The sequence below is a fragment of the Grus americana genome, chromosome 1 (genome assembly GCF_028858705.1).
Source record: "Grus americana isolate bGruAme1 chromosome 1, bGruAme1.mat, whole genome shotgun sequence".
Taxonomy (NCBI): Eukaryota; Metazoa; Chordata; class Aves; order Gruiformes; family Gruidae; genus Grus; species Grus americana.
In genome coordinates this window covers 43,881,235-43,903,950 of record NC_072852.1, presented here as the reverse complement: position 1 = coordinate 43,903,950, position 22,716 = coordinate 43,881,235, and the positions used below count along the sequence as shown (strand labels likewise).

Genomic DNA, 22,716 nt, shown 5'->3' with positions numbered 1-22,716 from the left:
TATCACAAACGGGCAGACTCCAGTGGCCCATTGGTTTTTTTATTCACTTACTCAAGCTTTTTCTCTGAAAAAAATTAAGCTTGCTTTCTCCCTCCTCTTATTAAGATAAGGCTACGAGTCAGTCGTGGTCTGTCTGTCACACAGGAAAGTCCAGGAGCCTCCCAAGACTGACGAGCTGCTCAGCCTCCACTCTTTTGCCGTAACACTGCTGTTAAAAGCATTCGGCATAGTTGAACGTGACAGGCTGCTGGTTCAGGCCTCTGGTCGTGCTCAAGTCTGTCAGATGCGCTGGCTTACGCTTGGGAATGTTGGAGAGTGCACCCCGGAAAATAAACATGCTATTAAGGGCTCTCCCCTAGATAGTGCAGCATGTGAATCCATCTCATCGTATCCTTCTTCCTTTCCACTATCAAAATAGTCTGCCAGTAGAAGTCAGGATATTTGTTTGTTAAAAAATAAAAAAAAAAACAAAAAACACCCAACCAAAGCCTAACTTCTGCCAACATTTGATTCTCTGTTTATCTTATCTTTTATCTTATCAAGTACTTCAGTTTAGGTTTTTCTAACAAATTTTTGGCTGACTTTTTGGTTGTTTGTTTTTTATAATACACAAACTTCTACCAGAGTTTGTCTGAAGGAAATATTCACTATTTTATTTATAGTTCTATTACTGAAAGTAATTTCTTTTAAAATCCCTTTCTTGGGACACTCGCAAAAGCAGAAGTCTTTTGGGGAAGAAATGAAACAAACTAAGATATAAGCCAATTTGACAAAATACATTTGAAATTGAAAAGCAACAACAACTGACAAAAATGAAATATATTTCATAAAGCAGTGCACAACTAAATGCCTGAGCCTAAATAGTCTTTTTAAAGGAATTAGGAATTCATAAGGATAATGCAAATACACATTTTCATATTAGAATAAACATAAAAAAGCCTTTATGTGCCGAGGTATAAATCATCCCTAAACATCCTTGCGCTGGGATTAGCATTTTCTTAGGACTTTCCTTTAGAGAAAAGAGATTTTCTTTATTATTAAACTGTAACTTAGAGGGTTTTCAGCACTTATTTCTGAGTGATTCAAAATACCAAATTTGATGACATTATGTAGCATCATTTTTCTTTATGACGTGTAGGATTTGGGTAGGGATCAAAATTGTCAAGCGTAGATGTCTAAAAATGTGACACCTAAGAAGTTAAGGGCATCATGAAATGGCCTGATTTCCTCAGTTATTGCGCACCCTTCAATCTGTCGAGAGACAGTCTGCCTAAAATTATAGTGAATAATACAGCTGAACAGGGAAAGCAGGAAGGCCTCCTATTGCCTTTGCTTCTATCCAGAACTCCCATATATGAGACAGATTAATTTACCACTTTACATTAGCTGAATGCATTTTTTATCCTCTTTTTATTTTTTTAAGTTTGAAGGGGGAGGAACTGGTTTACTCCAGAGTACTGAGTCTCCATCTTTTACACATTGCTGCTTTTTATTTCTCTGCAATCAATGGACTTCACAAATACTGAAGAAAATTTAATGTGGAACTGCAAAATGCTCTGTTTAATGCTGCTTGGAAAGATTCTTCCTTTTCAAAGTTAATAATTTCTAAGTCAGGTTCTGAATGCGCGGTACGTCAAACTTGACAGCTTTTCCTAAGGAAAGGTTGTGCTTGATAATTATTTTAGGGGAGCCAGATCTGATGAATATTCATGTTCTAAACCTAAATTCACTGCCTTCCAGCTCTTCAAACTAGTCGTTTGGTTTCCTCTGCCTTTTGTAACATGGACTAAGTGCTCCTTGCAGAAAGGCTGGGAGACAAACAACAGGTAGAAACAAGAAATTACCTTTTCAAGACCAGATCACTCCTGAACTAAGCTCTACAGTTCTGTAGCAATATATATGTGGATCTACTGAAACGGTGTTTGGCTTAACTAGGTTAGTTCCTAAATTGATTATACAGTTAAATTGATTCAGGGGCTATGTATAAGCCTTGGGGACTCCTGTCACCATTTGCATAGTGTATTTGCATGCTATCTATACACAATGTCATTGAAATCAGTGGAAATTCAAGACACGTCTTTTAACTGGTCACTCTCCACACTGACGTTTAGTTTCTGGTACTGAGGAGGAACATCTATAGCGATCTGCAGTTGCTCTCCTAACAGTTGAGAAAGTTTCTATTTTATGCTACAATGCACTGCAATGTAACAGGTGTGTACAGAGCTAGTAAAAACCCCCAAATTCTGGACTCTCTGAACAACTGAAGACAGAACAGAGCATGAAGATGGTATAAGAAAAAACATAACCCAGAGAGAGGAATCTAGTGCAGTATTAAACAAAGTTAGTCATATTATGGGAGACCAGACCGTCGGTTCATCAAATTCAGACAGCACTCGTAATGGCACTGCGGGCAAGGCTTGGTAACCCAGGTACCATTAAATGCAAATCAAAAGCTGGCAATCACTTCTTATTTCTTATAATTCATGTGCCATTTTGCAAACTGTCACTTTCTCATGCACTCCCATTTACATATAATATTCTTACAGTGTACGTAGGCTTCGATGTACAGCCTAGTAAGTGCAACACGCAGCACTGTGAAAGATAAGTCTTTGAAATGGCGTGGCATTTCAGGGTGAACTGCTGAGCCATCGTTTCTCTAGCAAGCCGTATTTCATAGCCAATATTACCTTGTGCAACTGAGTGAAATTGTCTCCTAAGGCCACTATATGCTACACTATTCTATGAATCTTTAGAGAACCTACACCCCAGTGACTAATCATTCAAAGTCCTAAGTAATGAGATCTTCAGTTACTCCCATTTAAATGGGATGCAAAAGTTATTAGGATTGAACATGAATTCTCCGTGAGATATAGGTAAGCACAGAATACGGTATGCAACTTCAAAAATAGAATAAAAACCTAAAGGAGCTTTCCATAGCTTAAAAACCTCTGCGAGTAGATAAAGGTCTTTCATTTTCCCTTGCTCGCCCAGCAGTGCCGTGCTTGCTCAAGATTTTCTGTTTGACAATGTCACAAACAAATAATGTGGGGAGCAGGAAGAAGGAGGGAGAGGAGCTGACAGTCCCGTCGATGTGACGGCCGCCTGGCAGCAGTGATTAGAAACCAGGAGCAGTGTTGGTAGGCAAAGATAAGAAGGACACAATAAGCAAATCCTACGTCTACCTGCCAATGACTAGTTTACCCAAGTCCAAAGCTTGCTTTGTAGGCTAGATGCAACTTCACCTCCCTCGGTGACAACCCTCCCTTGCGTACTGCAGCGGTGACCTTTTCCTACAGGGCTCCGCAGCACTAATCCACCCTGTCAGCCATCCCAGGAACCACTTCTACCTTTAACTTTTGAACAAAAACCTTAGGTTTCCTTCTAAGCAGAATTAGTAGCTGCTGCCAGAAACAAATCATTAAGGCCAAATGAGTTCATTGACATTGTTGTCACTACAATGAATAACCTAATCTCAACTGCTGTAAAAAATATTGATTGAAAGGGAAGATTTTAAAGAAGTGACTGCAGTTATTTCATCAAAGTGCTGGCAGAAAAATAGAACCTGAAAAGAGCATTCTGAAAAATTTTCTTATTTGAAGTTAAATTATTTTACCTTACTTTGTTCTCACTGTTTTCTAATCAGTTTGATGTGAATTGCTCTAATTTAATTCAATATTCAGATATTTGATGGATGAAAACATCCTTAAACATTTTCGTGCTACTATAGTGACTATTTTGTCATTATCCTATGAATATTTCCATTAACTTAGTGATATATTAACAGTGCAATGAATATTAAACACGTCATCAGTGACAACAATCACTGTGAAATAGTGCAATTCTCCTGTTTCCTCTTGTTTTATGTGCCAAAAAGAAATTTGAAGTTGCTAAATCTCATTTCAGTTTACTATTTTGTCTAGCAAAATGTTTATTACAACATGCATTAGTGTTCAATAGGTAGACCACCTACAGCGTGCACACGGTTGTATAATACCATAAAGATTCTTCTCCTTGATTAGACGAGGAGCTCTTTCTGAGTTCCCACATAGTGGGTCTGGGAGTCCTCTCTGTTATTTTATGGCAGAAATTAACTGTCAGTGAGAGGGGGTATTGAAAGCTTTATTAAATAGCTTTTTCCAGAAATCTACAGCAAATGCAAGGGAGCAGTACTACTGAAAAGCAGCTATATGCCTGGCATTTTCTGTTCCATCACATCTTGGCTGTTTGTCAAATAGAAGATGTTCCTCTCCACACATGAGGATTATGTAAATAATATACGCTTGAATGTAGTGAATAAAGTGTCAGGATAACTAAGCAATGACTTCTTGATTCCCTGTGCACCGTATTCCCATAGCGTGGTTCTGCATTTAACTTCTCGCATCGACTGATACTGTCTTCCTGAATTCAAGAATTCACTGAGCATAATTTTAAAGTGTTTCCCTGCTTTTCCTTTTAAAATGCTAGGTTATTTTTGTCCTGTATTTATACAGTTATCAGGCAACATTGCTCCCTGTCATTGTTACTAAGTGCTAAATGTACCTTGATAATTAACTGCTGCCTTACAGAATATCAATGGAATGCTTTATCAAAATGGACACAAACATTACTATCTGATAAAAGCATTTTTTCTAATTCAAGTTTAGTAAGGTTATGAAATCTATCATTTTTCTTATTCTATGGTGGTCTTTTTATTATTGTTTTTATTGAACTTGACTATATTCTCGTTTCCTTTGACTCCCATCTCTAATATTATTGTGCTTTGCTTTTTTGCCTTGTGTGCTCTGACTACTTTCCTGATAGCTCTCTCACATATATTTCTTTAAATTTCCTGCTTTCTACTACTTACTGCTATTTTTATTTTAGAATTTTATGTTACCACATTTGAGAAAACCTATATAAAAACCCAACCCAGTGAGAAGAGGCAATTTAACAAGATGCTGTGGGCAGGCCATAAAATTGTTACTAAGGGAAATAGAATATTCAAGGTGAGGACAGCTAAATATCACTATTTAGCAACAGTGCAGAATTAGACTAGATGGAACAACAAAGGGCCTTTCCAATCCAAATCTCTAATTTCACAGCCCCACCTTCTCAGTACAAAATACCCTCAATTATTTTTTTCATGAATGGTTTCATTCCGTCTATTTTAAGCAGGCTATTTCAAGGAGGAGTTCTGCTGAAAAGAAAATAACACTTAGTACTCTGAAAGAAAAGCATGACTGAATGATTATGGAACAGCATGATGGCTTTGACTGAATTCGAACAATGGCTGTAAAGTTAAATTTGTAGAGGTTGCTTTGGGTGATTATTACGAACAGTTACCATAAGATGTATTATGGTATCTTCTAGAAATAATACTCAAATATTTAGGTCGAATATGCTGCCTGCACCCTGGAGCAACATGCAAATAAAAGTCTTTGCCCTAGAAAGTTTACAATTTCCATAGCATTTAGGACATGGCAGGATGAGAAAACAGCCAGGGTGAGCATAGAAGAGTTGGTAGTGATCAGATGCAGAACTGAGCAAAGCAGCAGATGAAAAAGCCAGCCACGAGTTGTTTGCCTAATCAATACCATGAGAAGTAGAGGTGTAAAGGGCAGATTTATCACAGTTAATAGGAAGAATAAATTTTCCCAGTGCAGAAATAAAGCACAGGAAATATATGGATGCTTCTGAGGCAAAAATGTGTGTAAGGCTTTTGAAAACTTATTTCTGAGGGACTAAAAGGGTGGATAGCCAGTCTATAAAACAGCAGTCTCAGTAATCCACTGTTTAAGACAAATATAACCCTTTTTCCTCTGTTTCTTAATTGCAAAATAAGGAAAATAGTCAGCACTTGGATGTTTGGAGTATCAATGAATGTTTGTAAATGAAGACAACAATACAAAATATTAAATACCAGATATTTCCTAAGAATAGTGATGACAGTATAATAACGGAATATTTCCTTCCTTTGTCATCGTAATAAAAGGAAAATATCAGCACATGCTGATTGTCCATTTCCACTTCTGATATATACAGTAAGATATAATGTCAGTTAGGTCTAATATGCAGCACCGTGCTGTCAAGCAAAAATTGGCAAATAATTAGCAGCTCCGAACGACACTGTCAGGGTAAAAAATTTTAATTATCTAGTTCATCAGACTGTAAGAACCAAAACAGCTTCTTGAGCCTAATGCATCTTTGCAAAAGGCTTTGATGAATAATTTCACTCTACCTATAATCACTAGAGAACATTTGCACTACCTTTTTGTCTCATAGTGTCATTATTTATCTGTTAGCTTCCTAAGATGACTCTTATGCTTTATCCTGCATAAGCTAAATACTTAGCATGCTGTGTCATTGCTAACCACTTGAGGTCACATCCCCTTAGCTTTTAACTCCCATCAGTTTGCTAGGTGATATTCAAAGTCAACCAATTTTAGGCACAGAGCCTACACGGATGGCGACAGCCTGAAGAGGCAGCACAGCTTGTGAACACCACCGCTTCCTCCGCTAACAACGTGCTCGTACACCCTACACATATGGAGAGACACTGACATATAGGTGTGTACCACAGCACATGGATAAACACCTGCAGGCAGGATAGATGCAGGCATATATCAGTGAGGTTCCCTGTGAGTTGGTTTGGAAAGATATGTTCTGCCTACCCTGGTGCCTCCCAACAGTCCCACTGTAATATACTGATATATATACATACAACGCACCAATTGGTGACTTACCGTGATAGGCTTTCTGCAGAACAGAAAAGTAACATTTTGAGTTCATTCAAATCTTGTATGGCTTAGAGGTGGGACATGGTAAAGAAAAAACCCAAGATTTTGCCTACTGCAAACTTGCCTACTACAAAAAGCATACCCATTTCTTTGGTTGGCCGTGGGACAAAAAAAAACAGTCTATGTAAATTTACTGTACTATGACAACTTAAAAACAGTCAAAGACATAGTGTTAAACCAGGAACTTCAGACTTTTGCCCTGCTTTCCTGTTCAATTACAGACTAGTGTTTGGTTTGGAGTTTTTTTAAGGTAATTAAATGCAGGTAGCTTGAAATAGAGCATACTTATTTAATAATGATTTAATGATTTGATCAATTCTGTACTGGTTTTCCTATAACTATGGGCTGAAACACAGCTGTAAGTTTACTATTTTGTATTAGCTAAAAGAGGAAAGATTACTTTTTTGTAGAGGCAAAGACAACCCACATCGTAGTAATTTTCCTGCCGTGTCCTCTGATTCTTCTATTAGAAGGTCCCCTAATAATTTAAGCCCCAAAGCACCTGCACATAATACAAAGAGTCTGGCTGAAACCCAAAGAGTGTTCATCCTTTTCCAAAAATATTGCAAAATATATGTTATTTTGTCTCAGAAAGCAAAGCAGACTCTGCATTTAAATTATACAAGGGGCGACATGCACCCAAAACAGCTGATTGCTGCAAGGAGGGTCTGTGGTTTAGTTGGAACCTATCAATACTTATTATAAAAAATGAAATCATTCTTAGGCTTTGAGCTTGAATGTCAAAGTCTATGACAGAACAAAGTTTTGCTGAGAAGGTAAGGAGACCTCTGGCTAGCTGGGTTTATAGCAGTAAATGTACCAGAATCTCAGGCAGGGAGATAAGGGAAGCTGCTTTAATAAATCACTGCCAGAACAGCAGCCAATCGCCCTGGATCTCTCCCCGGTATCCTGAAGCTCTCTCATCTCCCATAAATGTCATCTTGAGTCAAAGCCAGAACAGACCAAAAAAGCTGGGTTACTGCTTGGCTGAAACTGCACACAAAAAAAGAACAAAACCATAACAAGGTGAAATAAATAAATAAATAAATAAATACTCAATCCTCTATCAGCTACAAAGCTTCAGGAAGACACAGCAGCAATATAGCACATCCCGTGTAGCCCATAAATTACTCCCAAGATTCAGAGACAGGTCACTAACATAAAGATGGAGATGGCCCTAAATTGCTTTGATATGGCAGAGGGGGAAGACAAACCCCAAACCCCTCATTACAAAGAAATTCCTTCCCCCTTTCCCCATTAATAGATGATGGCAACACTTGAGTTGGAGAGCAGACTAGCAAGTGAGAGATGTAATAAAAATATAGCTGCAGACAGCAAAAACATTTGAAGCTTGTTGCAATTAAAGTCACTGCCAACTTGGGCAACTTTGTCCGCCTCTCACGCTCCAGCCTTCGTGGCTATCACATTTGTTACCACCCACTTTGCAAAGCTGAAGTAATTTCTTTGAATGTTCCACATCAGCAGCACTTATCAGGATGTCAAAGGCTTCTTTCCAAATTGAATACTTCCAAATACTGACAACAGCCTTTTGCTATTTTTTCCTCATTCCTGACTACTGTTCCTCTCTCCCAAAGTCCAGCCAGTGCTCATTATACAAACTGTACCAGAATGAACCCAAGTTTGCCAAGATCAGTAGAAGAGGTTGAAAGATAAGCTGGAAAAGACAAAGCTGCTGAAATTGGTATGCGGGAGAAACATGAGACCACGAAAGCAAACCTGAAAAGGAATGGCAATCATCTTCATAAATACAACTGGACAGCAAAAATAGGTTCTCATATTTACCAAAGCAACAGAAAGGGAGGGACAAAATGGTGACATTCCAAAAGGGAACCATCACTGAGCTATAATCTCACTATCAAATATGCAGTGGTGATACATTTAAATGAGAGGATCACTATAGGAAAGTCTTATAGCTAATTACTGAGCAACTAATAGAATCAAATATCTATCAACAATGAGAATTATATTTTTATTTTGAATTATAGTCTATCCTAGAAAGGTAGAACTACAGGAAAGAGCTTGGCATTCTCTTCTTTGGTAAAACAAACAAACAAACAGACAAACAAAATAACAGATGTTGCATATAAAAATGAAAGTAGCTGGAAAATGTGAAAAAAACCAAACCCAAACAACACAACTAGTAGAGTACAGGAAAACTGGTCAAACCTAAAAGACACCCCAGGATGTATAATGGAATTCAATACTGCTTCAAAAATGCAAGGAGAAAGAAATGACCAATGTGATTTCAAAGTTCGAAGGTTAAAAAAAGTCCTTTCTTGTACAAGGAAAATGGGGAGGAAACCAATTAATACTATGGCTTCAGCCAAGTCTTGCAGGCAAGAGATAACGCCTGAGAAGAAGCACCATGAAGTAATGCTATCCAAATGGGAATACAGAAGGCTTTTATAAAAATATCAGAGGAAAAAACTAGCATTAGGATCAAAAACCCATTAATGAAGGGAATCTGACTTTAAATTAGTGGTGATTCTAATAACTGAGGGAGTGGCTTTTTTTTTAAAAAAAAAAATCCATCTTCAATGAGAAAAAATTAAAACTCTGGCAAAAGTTTGGCTTTAAAACCCCCTTGCTTTATCAGTGATGATTTTTTGAAAAAGATTTCTAAGATTTCTCTTGAAATTTACAGAAAAATAGCACACGGAACAGCTTCATAGAGAAACATCAACACAATATTAGCTTTCAGGAAATGCATGAATGATTCTATATGTTCTTGTCCAACAAATTATTTTTGTCTCTGCCAAAAATAAGTCATTTAACAATACAAAAATGAAAATATACTGGGAAACCAAAAAAGCCTTGCACTTGTTTAACTCATGGAAAATGAAAGGAACCTGAGCATAAAAGTTAAATGGTGTATAAAGTTAAAGACTACAATTTGCTACACATCACACATTCAATTATTTATTTTTTATTAAAAACAGTTGCTGCCATGCATTTCTGTAGAGCCTCTGATATTAGCTTCGTGAGATTTTACTTTGATTAGAACATGAAGCTAGCTGACTTTTAGGGCTTGCACAAAGTCCTGATGGCGCTGACACATAGCCTTTACTACAAACTGGCAGCTAAATACGTATCAGAGAACTTTGAAACTGCAGCACGAAGGAAAATTAACAGTACTTTTTTGCTACTATAGCATATTACTCTAAAGTACTATGCTGATACATGTCTCTTCATTCCTGACATAACACAGCATTGATTTATCTAGATTTATTACAGTTTTCCTCCTTTTCCTCATTTATCTGGCTAAAATTTTATATACTTAACTACTGCAGGTTAAATTCCCTGGTCCATCCCCAGAACACGCTGATGTCTCCAGCCCACGTCTGGATTTCCACAATCTGGGGGCGAATGGAAATTAATGAAATGCTTCTTATAATTGAGAGCATCTCAAAGGGTTCTTGAACGACCATTTGGCTACACGTAGCAGCTGGCAAGAGCTGAAGCATGAAGCTCAGGGAGCCACATCACCTCTGCTGAGCTCTTAGGTCACTCTGAGTTGCCAGCAGCCTTGCGGGGACGCTTAGGGCTCGCTCTGCACCTGGCCAACATCCTCTGCAACAAAGGGCTGATCATATTCCTCTAAAAGTCATAGCATCCATGCCAAAACCAGGCACAGCAGAAATACTTCATTTTTTCCAGTGAATAGCCTATAAAATCATTTCAGAGTATCCCATATGAGTTGGATGAGGATGCTGCACTGTCTTATTTTGCTGGCATACTAAGCAGAGCCAAAGGGCAGCCACACTGGTATGCACGCTGTACTCCTCGTGGTACGTATACTCTTGAGAACAGCGGTCTCAGTATTGTTTTGATATCTTTTATGCACAGCTTCAGTAGTCTCTTTAGAAGAACTTCAGGTGTTAGGAGACCTATGACAATTCTCCTTTGGTACATAATTAGTAATTTGGTTTGCATTTTCTTCACGATGAAGTCCCTTCTCTGCTGTGTCTCTGGAAGCTTCCTGCTCTGGGTTCAGCCCGGCCAACAGGTCGCCTTCAGACTGCCCTTTTAACAACGCTCCCTTTGAAGAACTGCTTAGGAAAGTACTAAATCATCTTGAGTAGTCTCTGGCCAACTGTAAAGAAAATTTAGAGTGTGCTAACACAATCCTTTTTGGGAAGTTTTTAATGGCAAATAGAGTATTGCACGTAGGGTATGCACTGGAGACCCATAAGAAAGCAGGCATCATGGGGGGCCCAGTGTAGGAGCTGTTCCATCTTTTTCATTTGGGCTAAGTATTAAAATGCATATAATAAATGTTAGGCTGATTAAATATTCTCATGAGACTGTTTCAGCAAAAATACATACACATCTTCTAAAATCATAGTGGTTCAACATACCAGTGTTTATTCTCCTATGAGGAATAGAAAAAGGGAAGAAGAGTAAGATTCATGTCTAACTGAGTTTCCTTAAAGAGCGAAGGCTTTCTGTGACATGTACATTAATCTACAGATTTCTCCTGAGGGAATTCTCCAGAGTCACATGAAAAGAGAAAGTAATTTGCTAAATCTACAACTTAAGCATCCAGCTCTTGAATCTAATCACGTACCTTTCAGGAAGACCTGACAACACGTTCGGCATAATCTCTACATTATGGCACACTTTTGCAAACAATATTTTGGAAAAACATTCAAAGATAAAATAGAAGACAATTAACTGTGGAAGATTCATTTGTTTTAAGATCACTTAGGTATATTTCTGTTTGCCTAAAGGATGAATAGTAAACATGTAAAAATCTAACACCGTGCTCTGAAATTCTAGTTTTATTTCCAGTTTTGTGACCTCCATAGTGCAAGCCATGCTGAAATTATCACATTGCTTACAGTCCTTTTTAATCAAAAGGTCCTTATATATTTTTCCTAAATTTTCCTATTTTCCTTTTTAGACCATATTTATTTCCTGATAGCTGGGCTCAGGTTTTCAAATATAAATCCCATAAATCCAGGTGTGAGATACTTAAGTTGAGTTCACTCTTCCAGGGTTTATGTTGAGCTTTTATCCAAACTTCTCCTTGCAAAATAAAACTGAGATACCAGGAAAAAACCCATAAAACTGCTACTCAAACAAGACAAGGTGGTTTCCCAGAAACTGGTAGCATGAACAGCAGAATTTCCTAAGAAATTAACTTGGAGTCTTGATTAGTGTCCTCTCAAATCTATAGATTATTTTACATAAAAATGACAACACAACTATCTTCTTGAAAGAGAAGCTCAAAGACTTTATTCCTTTGGCAATTCAATACTGAGTGAAACGAACTCAGTATTTGGGTTTCACTGCTACTTTTATTGGAGAAAGGACAACAGCTAACGTTTTCAGTATGGGGCATGGTGGAGAAGATGCTTGCAGCTTTATGACAACAAATATCACATCGCTCAGTTCCCCCTTGTCTCGGGGCCATGGCTGGTGAAAGAAATGGAGCTCCTGTCAAGGAAATTGTTATGGCTCCCTTAGTAAGCGGTAGTCAAACCCACAACAAACTGAGGACCAATACCGCATTGCTGACCAGCTACCTTCAGTATTTATTGCCTTTGCACTGAGTTGTACCAAATAGCTACAGCAGGTCCAAGAATCTGACAAAATATCACCAAAGCAGCAATCCAAAATTAATAAACTACCTACCATAAATTTTCTGCGATGTAGGCTGTTCTTACTGCCCACACTGGAAATCTGCAGAAATTGATTCAGAGTTCTCGGGGCTCACTTACCGCTACTCAGCAATTCAGTTGCACGCTGGAATGACACTCAGACACATGAGCCCTGTCTTAAAATTTCCCACATTGCCAATCCAATCGAATCATTCCAAAAGAAAATATGACCGGTAATTTTATGGAAAATAGCTGTTTAGGGAAAGCCATTGAAAATCTAGTTAGGATATTAGCTTTCACAATTTATCTGGAAGGCTCTAAATTATCCTTGTCAACATACTTTATTTTTAATAAACAAAAAATTATTTTTCTTACATGCTTTTCCATTGAGTTTATCCACTTTATATTCACCTGTTTCTCAAGAGTACTGCTGTATCATTAATTTAAATGATTAAAGAGAGAGAAAGATGTACAAAACAGGGGATCATAAATTTCTTTCTATCCTGAACAAAGGGAAAATACTTGTAAAATAGAGCCAATTCAGTTACTTTTTATGCATCAAAAGATTTGGGTCATACGTGGTACGCTGAAGCAATTCTTTTCATGGAGGGGAAGGATTCTAACTGAAAGAGGAAAAAGAATAATTCTTTAACCTTAAAGAAACATGCTGATTTCTTTTTCAATAGCTTTGCTGTACAGAAACTGGTTTTCCTAAAATGAAGCCTTTCTAAAATGCCTCGGAAGGCAACTCCTTCCACTAAGAGACTACCCCTGGATGACAGTATGTCATGTCATGCTGTGGCTCATATAACTACATAGAGGCTTGTCACTTCACTGCAGTGCTCCACTGGAATTTCTTCTATTTAAAATGAAAAAAAAAAAAAACCAAAACAGGTTTGGTTTTTTGTAAATACTTCAAAACAGTCATGTTTCATCTTAACGTAAATGGAAAGGTAGCTGTCCGATTACATTCCTGGTACAGTAGATAGAAAGTGGTAAGTCTCCAGATGGTGGTTCATGAGTCCTGACGATTATACACCTTTATTAATCACTTGCCTCTCAAAGTTTTACAAGTCCTTCAGTCACCCCAGACACAGACCACTCATTAAGTTTTGTCTACTTTGGTATTTGCATCCGACAATAAATGTCTTAAAGAAAGACCCAGGCTTGATTTAAAAAAAAAAAAAAAAATCAAGATAAGTACAGTCTACCTTTATTCCTCATGTCATGTTCCTAAAGATCACAATCTTGCTACTAAAATTGTGTGTGCATTTCTAGTTTGAATCAACAGTTTTTCAGATTTTAGGCACTGGCTATCAATAGTAATCTGTTTATTAATGAACAGTCATAAGATATGTAATACATAAATTAGTGTTTTCTGTCTCTGTAGTCTCTCTTCCAGAAACTGGTTCAAATCCTATGCATTTGAAATACCTTAATTTCAAGTCGGTATACTGAGTGTCTGAAAAAATATTGCAGGATATTATAATATAAAAGACTCTAATTTATATCAGTAAGATTTATTTCTAGACAAAACACTTAGAGGAATGACAAACACCTGTTCTGTCAATTTTTGTACTTCCTAGGGCAATGCAATTATTTCCAATGCTACACAAGCTTTTAAACTGCAGTAAAGCAATTTTTGCTTTTGAGAATTTACCTACACAGCAGTTAATAAGGTTAGCAGCCATTTTACATTCTATTCTGCAGTATGAAACTGTTCTAGAGCATAATGCATCCAAAAGGAATATAAGAGAAAGTTTAGCACATTGGAAATTAAAGCTGACGCACAGAGGTAACAGATTAAAACCTCATTTGTTCAGGTAAATTGTAATTAGGCAAAGCTATTTTTTAAATTTCAGTCAAATAATGCATTTTAGATTCTTGAAGACACTAAGAAGGTTTGAATTATAACTATACTGTATCCTTTTGTAAAAAACTTCTGTAAAATGCATTGAGGGCTCCACTCTTTAAGTTTACACATCTGATTCTGCTTAAATTGTTATGACAGTCTTTTGTTTACAAAGGAAATCTTTGAAGGCTTAATATTTTAACAATTAGATACAGATGAGATTAGTGCTGTAACTTCAAAAGAAAACAAACTCCAAGCACATTGCTGCACCAAACATTTCCCCGTGCGGAGCTGAGGTTGTCACAAGGGGCTCCAGAGGGGCAGGAAGCCTCCACAATGGTGCTTGGGGAACAGCTTGAAGAGGGAGGATCGTCTTTTCCTCTCTCCATCAAAAGAAGACTCAGAGGTGACATAGTTAAGATTTATAAGTAAAATGTTGATACAAGCAAATGGAGGGTTGGTTTTTTTCAAAGAGAAAGGTTAACATGTGTTGCGCTGCACAGCGAGCGTCCCGCAGTGAGGGGTATTCTCTGCACTGGCTGGCAGTCTTTCTGCCACGCTGAATCCTTCCCAGCTTTCCCTTCATGCTCCCTCCCTTTGAACACTGTCTTTAGCCAGCCTACAGGGTTGAAAGTCCATTTCTTTTTCCGGAAAATAAAAGGCTCCTGTGTTTTTTAACCTGCACAGCTTTAGATACATCCTTCTTTTAATTTTATCTAATCATAGATAACCCATGACCAGCTTTCGGCTGGATTCCGGCTATCTTTTTTAGTCCCTAATGATGAAGCTGCCTTGCAATGCAATTGCCAATCCATGCTTTCCTGCAGCCCCAGGACAGGGAGCAGAACTGTTTTGCTCTAAGAGCACTCATTGCAAGGGAAAGGGTCAAAACCTTGCAATTTCCCTCTCCTGCACTGTACGTAGCCCTGCAGCTCAAGCACCAAATGTGCAATTGCACCCTTAAGATGCTAAGCTTAATTTAAATTTATCCTTCCTTTTACCCCTTTCTCATTACGTCCTGGGGGTGCACCATGATGTGGCTCTCCATTTTTTTCCCGTTTTTCATCATTTTAGAGCTCTGCTGAAGCTGCCAAATGCAAGCGTTCTTTAAAGTGAACTTATACCTAATAAATCCAAGGCAGAGGATTTGTATAGTGCTAAAATTAATTACTTTCTATGAAAGTGTTAATTGGTACATTCTTATTGTTCACATGTTTTGTTTGCCAAGCATACGTGCATATGCATACCACGAACTACCTTAATCTGGTAAGTAGCTATTATAGAAACAGTTCTTTAATAAATTACTTAGGTAAGAAACAAGAATATTTTACTCCACAAGGAAGCAGGTCTCTCTGAGGCAATTTAGAACAAAAGACAACTTAGTGATGACAAGGTGCTGCATCTCCAATACTAAATTACCAGAATCACCATTTTTATATTCAGTTTCATGAAGCATCTGTCTAAAATACGCTGTGTTTGTTAAAGTTAGAACTGTAAGCTCAATTGCACCCATTTTATTGCAAATTTCAATGGGTTTTTTTAATAGCCATGCAGGAGAATAAAATTACAACATTTTTTTCCTCCAGCCATCAAACAAATCAAGACATTTTAAAGAACTTCCTATGTTTCTTGACTTTAGAACTCAAGTACCTATCACACAGGAGATTCAAGTTCTTTAATTTTATATTCAAGCCTGGGGTATTTTGGATAATGATTTAACTCTTGCTACCCATGTTTTGTTCTAACACAAAGGAGGCAGTACATTAGCCTTTGCTGATACCAATGAAGTACAGTAGTGGACTGAAATGATGCTGCTGCTGAAACTGTGTCTTAGGTAGTTGCTATTCAATACATTGGTACTCTCTTCAGAAGTAGATTACAATCAAAATAAACCCTCTTCATTTTTCCTGAAGGGAAGTATTAGCAATCTGTTAACATATGATCAAGTCCAGCCTCACTTCAAATAATTTTAAAGTGTCTAAACCAAACTTCAAGATAAGCAGAAATAAAGAATGCCAGTAGACTGCATGACATTAATACCTAGCTCCACACCATCTACTTCGAAAAAGTCGATTTGTGAGAATGTTAAATGTGTCAGCTGTAAACAGCCAGCCTTCGGTTTAACGACCCTACAGCAAACTATGTGCTCAGCTCATTTAGCGTTGCGCGAGAATGCAATTCGCTTCCATTCCTTGCAAAAGTTTAAAAACTTATTTCCATGAATTTCTTTTTCATATAAACTGAAATTAGTTGATATTGTCCCTCTTTCTGTCACTTGACAAAAAATGAAAAAGAGAAAACTTCATTTGTCATTCATTTCACATAATCACTTGCAGCTCGGTCTTGTTTTAAAGTAAACATCTGCCACGCACTGCTCTTGCCTTTTCTGAATGTCATTTCCTTATGTAAGCCGGGTGCAAAAAATGTGTCCGCAGACATGATGCTGCAGGATCGCGACAGTTTAACATACTAATGATGGCGTGCTAACAATGCAGTTTGTTTATGTCACTGATATTAATAAAGTATCTGAACCTAAAACCTCACACAGCTGTTAAATGTTTCCATGTTTTGGTTTGTGGTTCGATGGGCAATTTCTATGGATGTTTAAAGCAACTAAGGAAAGAGACAACCTCACAAAATTAGATCGAAGTCCAGTTGGTCTGCTTACTTCATATTGTACAAATTCTTATTTCTGAAATCATGAAACAAAATCATACTCAATTAAATACCATGCTTTCTACATTAATAATGCTGTACAAAATCATATTACTGAAAATTTTATTTTTCATTATGTCTTTGAAAATAAGGTGTTTATCCTCAGAGGATCCTGAATACTTAACAACGTAATGAGCCAAAAAACCAGGAGTGGTCCTTTTGACACGATTATTCTGCTCTTCATGCATGGATGCACACATATTTATGCTTTGGTACTTAAATATAGCATCCTTAGTTTGCAGAAAAAAAACCAATGAGATACACATTGAAATAGGTACTTCTAACTAGTAACTTTCTCGATAGCCTAACAGATGCTAAAATGAGGAAAGATTTACACCAGAGATTATGAAAATGCAGGATCATTTGAGAATAATAAAAGTAAATGGTGGGAAATGTTAACAGCAACAGCTGTGAAAAGAAATTATGGAAGATTAAAAGTATAGAAGAGAGCAACAATAGTAAAAACAGTTTAAAATTTAAATTGCTTTACAAGAGAGATTCTTTAATTACGGTTTCTGAAGATATTTGAGTAATAACTGCAAAAACAGTGAGGTATAGATATTTATAATTATTTCAGTATACTAAGAACCTACTAATACTGCAAAATCACAGACAGGAAAATTATAGCAGATTACATGATTGGATGAACCACGCTGACTTTAAGGTCTATAACGACTTTTTTAGGTTGTGCACAGAATCGCAATCGCAGGTATACTTAGTGGTGAAGACAGAGGCAAAGGTGCAGGAAGTCTCCCTACACAGCGCAGTTGATTTGCTGCAAAGCTCAGTTTTGCCCAAGAAAGTCTTAGAGAGCAAGAAGTAGGTATATCTATTTTATGTTCTGTTATTTCGTACCTGTGGGATGAATGTTTGTATTATTGCCATAGACACTGATACCCAGAGTTGGACACAGCTGAAATGTTGGGAGACAGAGGAAAGAGTAGAGGGCTGAATGTGTGCACACAGTGAATACCATTAATACTGTGCTATATACAATTCCTTTACTATCCATAGTAAATCCTGCTCTGCTACCAGAAGCAGCAAAGTGAACAGGTAATAGTTGCACCATGACAGAACAGTGATCACATCAACACCAAACTGCAGGGACACGTGGCAGAAAGCACAGGATTAGTGCAGTGCTGAAATACACATTACGCAGAAGCATCTGGATAGAAAAGCCATGCATAAAGCGTGCCTGCCCACTGAACAACATCCCAGAGGGTTAAATTCCAAACGACATCAGCGATTTCAACGTGCTGCCAAGACTTTACAGCATGAGAACAGGCATTGTATTCTATTAGGATTTTAAGTTACTGTTCATGATGTCTCTCAGCTTTTTCTGATACTACCAGCCCTATGAAACAGGGCTCCCAGTTCAATACTCCTTTGAACTCTGGAAAAGTTCCTTTTCCAAAAGTACAATATTCCAACTCAAGACTCATCTACTCAGACAAACACCAGAAGAAGACTTATAGTCATTCATGCAGGAAGTTAGTTAATAAACTACAGGCAAAATCTGGAATTATTTTATTATAATCATAATTAATAATGTATTATGGTGATTATGGTTTGGCTGAGAACAAACAGGCCCGCCTGAGCTAGTCTGAGATAACTGCCAAATCTTCTGCACATGTGACAGATGGTGGAAGCATTTTAAAGACTCCCTGTGCACAAGAACTCTGTGTAACGGGGGCTCAGATTCAATGCAACAGCGAAGTAGCCAAAGCGGGTCATGATAAAAGCACACTAAGCAGCATAATCTGCCTTTCAAGCTTTGGGTTTCACCTGAAGAAAAGGGGGGGGGCAAGGTGCATTCAGGGTGTGAGAGGAAAGTGGTTGCACAACTTACATTGACTGTTGACTGATGAAAGCAAAGCAAACCATGGCTTCTGTTACAGTGCGCTAAATTCAGCAGGTATAGGGGGTGGAAGGACAATGGTTGAACTCAGTGGAGCTCTATCCCCTTCTAAAAGGGCTTGTTTAAACTTTCCTAACGGTTTTTATGGACAACACAGGGTGGTTTGGAAACATTGCAACTTACTTTTCAATAAACCTTATTCTTCCCAAGAACATAATTCATTTTGTGTGCTTACGTCTAATCTCTTTTGGCTCATCTTACTTTGTAAAGGGTTTTGAACTCCAAGAATGTTCCTCAAATACTCCCTCTAAGAGTCCCAGAAGGCAAATGCTAGAGTGTAGAGGAGGAAGACAGAACAATAAATGAAAAGGAATATCATACAACTGAGAACTCTCCCAGCCACATCCCAAGTTAAACCCACTGCAGAGAATCCATCTTCCTCTCTAATTAATTTCTTATGGTATATGCAGCAAGGTAAGTTGCAAGGAATAGGCATTTATAGACCAAAAAAAGAGTCCAAATTAGAAAAAAATCAAAAGAAGAATTATACAGCCGTTGACATCTGATGCTGCCAGTGTCCCTTCAGCCTTTCATTGAACCATTACAATTCTTTCCTTAGAACAAGCAAATATGCTGTATTCCTTTCTACACCAATGTACTTTCCAGAGCAGTATGCAATCACCACTTAAGATTTGGCTTATGTTGCATTCGTGAATTTAACTTTTTACGAAGTTGTTCAAAGAGCAATTTAATATTATTATTTGGATGAACTCTCTCAGGCTAGGTTTCCACGTGGAGATCCTTCAACCCTTTGCTTTTTGGCAAGAAGTGGAGATGCAGGTGCTATCTGAAACCAATTTAGAGTGGAATCAAACTGGGGACCTGATTGTCTTTTTACACCGGTTCCATGCCCTTAATTTCAATGAATTATTCCTGATTTATCCATGAAATGAGAATCAGTCTGAAAGTATACATTTCCCAGAAATGGCATTACCCTTAGAGATATCATCAGCCCACCTACCTGAAGAATAATGTACTGCCAGCTTACAAAAAGTTTCCAAATAGAAGTGGAAGCTGTAATTTAGGTTGTCAGAGAAACCCCAAGTTCAGTTTTCATGAAGAACATGGGGTTGCTGTCAGCAAAAGTTGCTGGCTCTAGTGAAGGGCAGAATACTGAAATTTCTCTCCTGGCAGCTATTGTAAATCAGATATTTTCAGCATATCATTTATCTTCTGCCTGCACAGAGATGCCAGCAGAGTCCTTTACAACAGAAAGGCCGGGCAAATCATGCCAATGTTGAAAAAGGCTTATACTAATGATACCATAGAGAAAATGTCCTTCACATATCTGCAGGGATGATAGGAGAATAATCCTTTTTCATGGAAGTTCATCATACCAGTGGCAAGGCATACCTTGAAGCCTTGACACAAATCATAATATTTTTTGTTCACAGTAGGAAAAATAAGATCTAAAATGCTACGTGAGATAAGATGAAATCTCAGGTACCCATGCTGTTTTGAAGGACCAAAACCTATCCTGCCAAACAAAGCAAGAGTCTCAGCAATCTCTGTATTATTTTTTCCACCTGATTTCATATCATAAATGTGACACACATTGTTGAAGATCAGCATAAACAATTTTGTGTGTGTGTTTGACTTCATACAGGTTTTTTGTGACCCATTTTGGCAAGCATGTGTTTTGTTATCATCAGAACTCATAAAAATACTATTTTTTTCCCACGTCCTAACCATCTTTTTGCTGCTTCAAGGAACAGCATACACTTATACACAAATCTATGTCAACAAAGTATGATTCAAGTTGTAAGAATCAAGCATCGAAAGGTCAGGGAATGCCAGAGTTGTCTGAACATCCATAATTTAAATCCCTCATGCCTGTGCATTATGATAAAGTTTTTAATTCCATGATAGCATATAGTATGTTCCATGACACCCGGTCTAGAGGTTCCAAAAGAGCACAGGAGTCCAGCTTTCATTCTTTGTGTAAGGGAAAGTGGTCATTACAAAGTAAATCCTACTTCACATCTGTAGACTTTAAGCTCAAAGATGACTTTGGGCCTTGCTCATGCAGTTTGCTAATGCCAAGAGCAGGTTGCAAATGCTCAGTGAAGATGGAATATATTGAGATTTCAGTTGATGAGATCAAATAAATCTTTCCTCAATACACATGAATTTCATCTTTTTAAAAGCCTTGTATCTTGCATAAAATTGGTCAACTTTTCTCTCAATACCCAAAATAATCTCCTGACAAATTTGAAGTCCCTGTTCCACAACCTAGCAAGCGACAGACTTGGAGATGAAAGACTCAGAAACAGCAGAGTAGTTTTTAGCACAACATTTTTAGCTAGTCTGACAAAGTTGTATAAATAACCAAAACAGATTTACATACTGGGAAATGCTGGAAAATCTCATTAATTGAGAACTGATGATAGCCTCCCTGTGGTTTCACATGCAAAACATGTATGTACCTGCACACTATATAGAACAAATTAACACATACATTACTAGATAACACTTCAAAGCAAAATAAACATAAACTGTTTGAGTGGCATTAGAGTTTGAAGCATACGAAGACAAATCTAAAAATCTCTTAGTTTGTACCTCTTTTTTTTTTCAGGGAAAATGTGTGTGGTTTGAAACCTGGGTGTGAATATTGCATGGTGGGAAGAGATCTAATAACATCATTCCCAGGTGAAAAAAAAAATAGAGACATACAAAAACGTGGGCACTAGCGACATTTCTCTGTCTTTAATTACATGACACCCAGTCTCTAAATTTTCCACCCTCTCTCCCACTTTGAGCTTAAGGTTCTTGTTCTCACATACAGAGCTCCACAAAAGTCCCTCCTGCCCACATCTCATTTCTCATTTTCTCCTTCTGTTACTGCCTGAGTTCTATCCAAATTATTTTCTTAAACGCCTACTGTACACTTTCTCTGGTCTTTGCATCATGTCAAAGCTTGCGTTCCAAAGAACCAAGCCACGTTCATTTGAATTACTATCTAAAACAGGGTTTTTCTGCAAGGTCAAGAAATGCTAATACGTCAGTTAAAACAACGTTCTTTTTTAAGTAACTGGTTCTCTAGATGAAAATTGTCTTCTTTATCCTGATGCATTGCATGTGCTGTTTGACTAATGCAGACTATCCCTGACTTGTGTCACAGGCATATTTTCACCAGAAAACTGTGAAAAGTAAAAATTATATCATGCCTAGGATAATATCCCAGAACTACTTCAACTAATTTGCTGGGTTTGTTAAATCAGAGCCACTCCGTGAACATTTTCTCCCTTCCTGATTTTTTTTTTTTTCTTAAAGGAAACTTGATTTTAAAAAGATGGGACTGAAATCAACCCCCTAAAACTGAAGACTGCCAAATTTCACAGCTGCTCCTTATCTCTATGATGGTCTGACCAAAACCCCAGAACTGACAGCTCTAAGTTCTACAAAAGTTGGGTTGTGAATTTTTATTTCTCAGACATGGATGCAAGCCACCAATATGAATCTACTTTAAGCTCAAGGAGAAGAAACAGAAAACACTTGCCTAATCTGCAGAAGTACTAGTGGGAGCAGATTTTTAGGCTCACACCCATACATACACGTACAAGGGCAAGACAGTGTTGTTTCTTTTTTTCACACTGCATAGACAATGGGATATAACCCCACTTCTCACTTCCCACAGCTCACGGGTGCTGCCGCCTTCTGACACCCGCGGAGGGCAAAATGAGGGGAGAAGATCAGGGTTCTGGTTCCAGCCAACTCCAAATCTGTGTTCTGACCTACTTCGTCAGGCACATGCAAGCTCTCTGCTGCCTAGAGACCATATGTATGCTCCCTACACCCAGCAGTTGACAAGGCAAACTGTAAAAATCATGT

The 22,716-nt window shown here is 37.8% G+C and overlaps 1 protein-coding gene across 13 annotated transcripts in view; it reads right to left on the bottom strand.

The window, feature by feature from the left end:
- Positions 1-22,716, bottom strand: part of NAV3 (neuron navigator 3) — a 273,105-nt gene that overhangs the window by 83,526 nt on the left and 166,863 nt on the right. The window lies entirely within an intron of this gene.